The following is a 7,475-nucleotide window of genomic DNA, read 5'->3' as shown; positions in this document are numbered from 1 at the left end:
ATTGGATCACCCATGTACTGTGATAGTACCCCATGCTATAATGCTACTGTTGAATTCAGCTGCTCCTCAGCATTTTACCACAGCCAGAAGGACATGTTATGAGGTGATTCTTCTGTCTCGATCCAACTGTACGTACAAAAGATCTTCGGCTATTAATCCAGCTACTTTTGTTCCGTTACTATCTGCACAGCAGGATGGGGATGACCATGACTCCCTGCTTGCAGCGGAAGCCACTACTACTCCCTCACCAGATCTGAGAAGCGAACCTATTGATAACCCTGACTTAATCATTTCCACAGATGGCTCTTTGCACCACCCACGAGATGATCTGTTGCTGGCAGGGTATGCTACAGTAACTCCCCACAAGTTAGTAGAAGCTTATGCCTTGACAATAGGAACATCAGCGCGGGCGGCAGAACTCTATGCTGTCACATGAGCTTGCTTGCATTTTGGCCTAAGGAAAAGCTGCCAATGTTTATTCTGACTCACGTTATGCATTTGGGATAGCACATGACTTTGGGCGATTGTGGAAAAATGGAGGATTTATCACCTCCTCGGGGAAAGTGATTACACACGCCTCCATCGTACTGAACCTTTTAAAAGCTATACAGTTGCCACAGACTTAAGTAATAATTAAGTGCAAGGCACACGCCCCTGCCAAGAATGAAGTCCCCAAGAGAAATCGGTTTGCAGACATGGTAGCAAAACATGTGGCCCTTCAGCGACAACCTGTGCTATAGACCCCTCGGGCTGAATCAGGAGGGAAGGAGCTCCCTATGTGTATTGACGTCCAGCAGTTGCAGGAAGCCCAAAGTCTTGCCTCACAGCAAGAGAAATATGCCTGGAGCAAATCTGAATGTTACCAGAGTATCACCCAGATGGCTGAGTATTGTGCCCGCATAGTTTATTTTTGCCCTCGTCTCGCCTGGCACATGGCCGGGCTCACATGGGCAAAGGAGGGATGCAGCATGCCATCACTCAACAGTGGTACGCCCCAGGGATAACAGTAACTATCGAGAAGGTAGCACGAACTTGTTTAGTTTGCCAGCAAAACAATAGAGGAAAGATGCCTGCTAGATTTGATCACCTGCCCCAACCGGAAATGCCTTTTGAAAAGCCGCAAATTGACTTTGTACATATGCCTGCTGAAAGGAGGTTTAAGTATATATTGGTAATAGTAGACATGTTTTTCAGATGAGCAAAGGCCTACATCAGGAGGAATGATGTAAGAACTGTGGTAAACATGTTGATGATAGAAATTATACCTAGGTTTGGAATTCCCCTTGGGATAAATAGCGACAGGGGAACCCATTTTACAAATAAATTAGTCCAGGGACTGAAGGAAGCCTTGGGGTTTCAGTAGAAATTGCATATCCCCTTCCAGCCTCAGTCCTCAGGTATGGTGGAAAGAGCAAATAGGGAAATAAAAGCAGCTTTGACAAAAGTTTGTCAGCAAAACAGTCTCGGACGGCCAGAGGCAATGCCCTTAGTAGTACACAATGTGAAATCAGAAGAATAGAAATACAGGACTTACTCCTCATGAAATTTTAATGGGGCGGCCTATGTCAACAGGAACTAAGCCTCCCATGACCCCAGAAAAGGTAGCGCTAATATGAAGTGGTGAGAAGACACTGAACTACGCACAAGCATTGTGTCAGGAGGCAGAGAAGTTGTATGAGAGGGTCCGGCAAGCCCAGGCACCTTTAACTGAAGGTAACCTGCATCCATTGAAGCTTGGAGATAGAATATATGTGAGATCAGTGAATAAAGATTCTTTCTCTCGCAGGCTGCTGAGGACCCATAGAGCTGTTAAGGTGAAGGAGAAACCTAATTGAATACATGCCAGCAGGTGCAGGTTGCTCCACGATGAGGATGAAATAAAACACTGAACAAGTGACATCTTCCCCGAGAGAGAGAGGAACGGTGCTGAGAACCAAGAACAAAGTGTTATTGAGAGACTGGAACATAAATCTATTTTAACCTGCACATAGTGACTGATTATTAACAAAATATATATCAATAGAGGACTTTGTCTGGCCCTGAGGGTGTCCCGGATGGTAAAAGATAAAGCTAGCAAGGAGCACTGGTGGGGTGAAGATGTGTACCCGGGGAAGGAAAGACCCTTCCCCTACGGATACGAGCCCCCTTATGAGGAAAGGGAGGAAATACCACAGTAAAAAACGTTAATCTAGAAGATTAACAAGGAGGGAACTGTGGAAGACAAATAGTAAGACATTGTGACGAACGTTAAGGGGTTAATGACCTTCTTCTGGTATGTGAATTCAAAGTCTGTAATCACTTATCTGTGAATAATGTACACTGTGTGACTGAAATGTGCTTTGCAGACTGGATGGGAAAATAACTAACTACGTCTGTGCTTCCTTTTTCTAAGAATCATCACATGTCTGTGCTTGGGGAAGCCTGATATACTGTCCTGCGAACTAACAGTTAAGAAAATGTATAACCGCTCAAAGACATAATGTTGAGCAGAGCTGTAGAGCTCCGCTTTAGGGGTCTGGGATCTCCATGATATCATGTAATAAAACCCTTTAGTCTGAAACAATTCCCTGAGTCAGCCTGATCTATTCTGTCTGCTGCTCCTGAGATTTTTTTCTGCCACACACAATCTCTCTATTTACAGCTCACGTAGGCAAATGCTCCTGGTGTCAGCTAAGTTTTGTGATGTGGGTATGCATGTGTATTGGTCTATGTGTGATTTTGAAACAATTGCTTTGCAACAGTAATGTGATTTTAATTATATTCATTTGTCCAACCTACTACTGACCCCACTCTATGAATGAGCTATATAAACAGCTGCCAAATTCACACCCTCAGTGAGATGTTCTGCTTTCTGTCATCAGCATTCCCATTTTTTGAGTTCTCGGTGCAGTGAATCATGTATCAGCGCAACTGGATGAAATTAGTATAGCTGAATCATGCCCTGCTGCCCACAAGGCATCTGTCCCTGTTAGTCATAGAATATCGAACATAGAACAATACAGCACAGTACAGACCCTTCAGCCCACAACGCCATTTAATCTACTCCAAGCTCACTTTAACACTTCCTTCCCACATAGTCCTCCATTTTTCTTTTATTCAAGTTCCTACCTACAGAAAGTCTCTTCAATCTCCCTGATTGTCCTGCATCTACCAACACTCTTGGTAGTATATTCCACATAGTTATCAACGCTGTGTAAAAAATTTACCTCTGACATTCCCCTTTTACTTTCCACCAGTCACCTTAAAATTATACCCTCTTGTATTAGCCATTCTGCCTTGGTTGTCCACTCTATCTACACCTCTTATCATTTTGTACACATCTATCAGGTTGCATCTCATTCTCTTTTGCTCCAAAAAGAAAAGCCCTAGCTTGCTCAAGCTTTCCTCATAAACCATACTCTCTAATCCAAGCATCACCCTGGTAAATTTCCTCTGCACCCTCTCGAAGTTTCCACATCCTTTCTATAATGAGGTGACTGAAACTGAATACAACACTCTCATCTGCGATCTAACCAGTGTTCCAGTGTTTTATAGACCTGCAACATTGCCTCATTGTTCTTGAACTCAATATCCTGACTAATGAAGGCCAGCAACTACTCCTCATCTATTTTTCTCCAGTCCAGCTGAAGGGTCTCGGCCCAAAGCATCAACTGTATTTTTTTCCGTAGATGCTGCTTGGCCTGCTGAGTTCTTCTAGCCACTTTGTGTGTGTTGCTTGGATTTCCAGCATCTGGAGATTTTCTCTTGTTTGTCCAGCGTATCATATTCCTTCTTAACCACTCTATCAACATGCATTGGTTGCTTTGTGGAATCTATAGACAGAGGCCCCAGGATTCCACTATTCCTCCACATTATTATGAATACTGCCATTAACCCTGTATTCTACCTTCTAATTTAACTTTCCAAACTGTATCACTTCACGCTTTTCCAGTTGGAACACCATCTGCCACTTCTCAACTCAGCTCGGCATCCTGTCAATGTTCCATTATAACCCACTTTCCCACTTCCTCATCCAACTCATTCATGAATATTGCAAAGAGCAGGGGTCCCAAAATAGATCCCTGAATAGCACCACTAGTCACCAACCTTCAAGTAGAATATGCTCTATCAACTCCTTCTGTGGGCAAGCTAATTCAGAATCCACACAGCCAAGTTTTCCCGGATTTTATGCCTCCTGACTTTCCGAATGAGCCTACCATGGGGAGCCTTGTCAAGTGCCTTATTAAAATCCATATACACCACACCCACCTTCATCAAACTGTTTTGTCATTACTTTGTAGAATTCAATCACAAAGTCATGCTGATTATCCTAAATCTGTCTGTGCTTCTCCAAATGTTCATAAATCCTGCCTCTAAGAATCTTTTCCAGTAATTTGCTTACCACTGATGTTAAAAATCATTGATGTAAAATTCCCAGGATTAGTTTTATTACCTTTCTTGAAGAAAAGCTTAACATTTCTCATTTTCATTTTTAAAATCTTTTTTATAAATTATTAAAGATCAACAAAAAAATACATTACGGTGATCAAGTCAACATGTCAATATGTACAATGAAGAAGTAATTACCAAATAACTGATTAACAAAGCTAAACAATATAGCAATAATAATAAGAAAAAATAAAGTGTTAAGAATATGTTTTTAAAGAAAAAAAGTCCTACTGACTAAAACAAAAAAAACCTACTAACAAAAAAACCCAGAAAAAGACCCATTGGGAGCACAGCCCCAGAGATATATGCCATACAAGCTTCCATAAAAGAAAAAACATCAATCCACCAACTCAAATCCATTTAAACAAAAATCAGAAGCAAACCATCTTAATTAACTCAAATCAGATGATAGTAGCGGGCAAGTGAAACCCACCTTTTCTCAAAGTCAAATCGAGGATCAAAAGTTCGACTTCTGATTTTCTCCAAACTAAGACATAGCATCACCTGAGAGAACCATTGTATCAAAGTGGGAGCAGAGGCATCTTTCCATTTTAGTAAAATAGCCCTTCTGGCCAATAATGTAACAAATGCAATTACATGTTGGTCTGATATAGAAATACCATAAATATATTGAGGGATTATACCAAACAAAACTGTCAATTTATTAGGTTGTAAATTAATTTTTAAAACTTTAGAAATTGTGGAGAGAATAGATTTCCAAAAACATTTCAATACAGAACATGACCAAAACATATGTGTCAATATAGCTGTCTCAGTTTTACATCTATCACACTGACTATCAACATTAGGAAACATCTTAGACAGTCTCTCCTTTGTCAAATAGTAACGATGTACAATTTTAAATTGAATTAAAGAGTGACTGGCACAGATCAAAGAAGAGTTAACCAACTTCAAAATTTGCAACCAATCCTCTGTTATCAAGGTCATGTTAAGCTCTCTTTCCCAATCTTGCTTAATCTTAAGTGAAGGGTAATTGTGCTGTTGTAACAGTAAATTATAAATTTTCCCAATAAAACCTTTCACTAAAGGGTTCATTTATAAAATAATATCTAACAGGTCAGAATCCTGTACATATAGAAAATTACTTAAATATTCTTGTAAGAAGTGTCTGACCTGAAGATATTGCAAGAAATGTGAGTACGAGAGAGAGTATTTAGTTACTAATTTCTCAAAAGACATCAATCGGCCTTCTTGGAACAGATCCATGAAGGAATAAACTCATTATTCCTCCAAAGAAGAAAGGTAGGATCACCTAATGAAGTTCTAAATAAATTAAACTAAGAAGGTTAAATTTTTTGACGTTAAAAAAATCATGAAACTGCTACCAAATTCGTAATGACTGCTTAATCATAGGATATAAATTTAGATTAGCAATTTTGCTCCTGGTAAAGAAGGTCCTAATAACGAGGTTAAGTGAAACTGTTTCACAGCTTTCAATTCCAAATCAGCCCATTTCTTATCTGCCACCCTCTAAACTTCTTGTACTATTTCTGTGGCTAATGAGGATGCAAAGATCATCAGCAAGCTCTTCTCTTGCTTCCCAGAGTAACCTGGTGAATATCCCAGCCGGCCTTGGTGTCTTATCTATCTTAATGTTTTTTCAAAAGTTCCAGATCATCTTCTTTCTCAATGTTGACATGTTCCAGCATATGAGCCTGTACTTCGCTGACCTCACATTCGTCAAGGTCCGTCCCACTGATGAATATTAGAGCAAAGCAAAGGAGGACCTCCCCTACCTCCTCCGACTCCAGGCACGTTTCTTCTTTTATCCCTGATCAGTCTTACCCTCACTCTAATCATTCTCCTTTTCTTCACATATGTGTAGAATGCCTTTGAGTTTTCCATAATCCTTCTGCTAAGGTCTTCTCATATCCTCTTCTAGCTCTCCTGAGACCCCTTGAGTTCCTTCCTGGAAGTCTCAAGAGCCCTGTCTGATCTTTGTTTTCTAAACCTTAAGTACGCCTCCTTTTTCCTCTGATGTAGATAAAGAATTCACAAAAAGTATGTGGCCTTTTAGTTGGCTGGTATTTTAAGTTATATTTACCACTCTCCAAGAAAGCCTGTAATTAAGTTTTACCACTTATCTGATTAGACTCATGCCTGGATAGAGGAGGATATGAATGCAGGGCCAAGAAAGGGCAAAGATTCTGGACTGTGAGTCCACCAGTTCTGGGAAAATCCAGTTGACACGTTTACTCAGGAAATGAAACTATGAAAAGAGAACTAAAACTAAGCATAAGTGCTTTGATGCTGAAGCAAAGCATAAAAAAATATTCATAAATGCTGACAAAGGAATTATCTCCCCCTTAGGAAAAGCCCATTACTCTGGAGTTAATTTTCTGGAACTTCCCATTTGAGGATGTTTACTGACATCTCATTCCATTAAGTTTACTGACCAGAAAGTCAGAGGCCCAAGAGTATGGGACTTTTCACCACGTACTTTTAATTTTGCTTTAACCAGTACCTACAGTTGAAGTCAGAAGTTTACATACACCTTAGCCAAATACATTTAAACTCAGTTTTTCATAATTCCTGACATTTAATCCTAGAAAACATTTCCTGTCTTAGGTCAGTTAGGATCACTATTTATTTTAAGAATGTAAAATGTCAGAATAATAGTAGAGAGAATGATTTATTTCAACTTTTATTTCTTTCATCACTTTCCCAGTGGGTCAGAATTTACATACACTTTGTTAGTATTTGGTGGCATTGCCTTTAAATTGTTTAACTTGGGTCAAACATTTTGGGTAGCCTTCAACAAATTTCTCACAGTAAGTTACTGGAATTTTGTTTCATTCCTCCAGACAGAACTGGTGCAACTGAGTCAGGTTTGTAGGCCTCCTTGCTCGCACACGCTTTGTCAGTTCTGCCCACAAAATTTCTGTTGGATTGAGGTCAGAAAATGATGTTAAGTCTGGTTCATCCTTGGGAGCAATTTCCAAATGCCTGAAGGTACCACGTTCATCTGTACAAACAATAGTACGCAAGTATAAACACTATGGGACCACGCAGCCGTCATACCGCTC

Source organism: Mobula birostris, chromosome 4, assembly GCF_030028105.1.
Source record: "Mobula birostris isolate sMobBir1 chromosome 4, sMobBir1.hap1, whole genome shotgun sequence".
Taxonomy (NCBI): Eukaryota; Metazoa; Chordata; class Chondrichthyes; order Myliobatiformes; family Myliobatidae; genus Mobula; species Mobula birostris.
Note: the sequence above shows the minus strand (reverse complement) of the source record.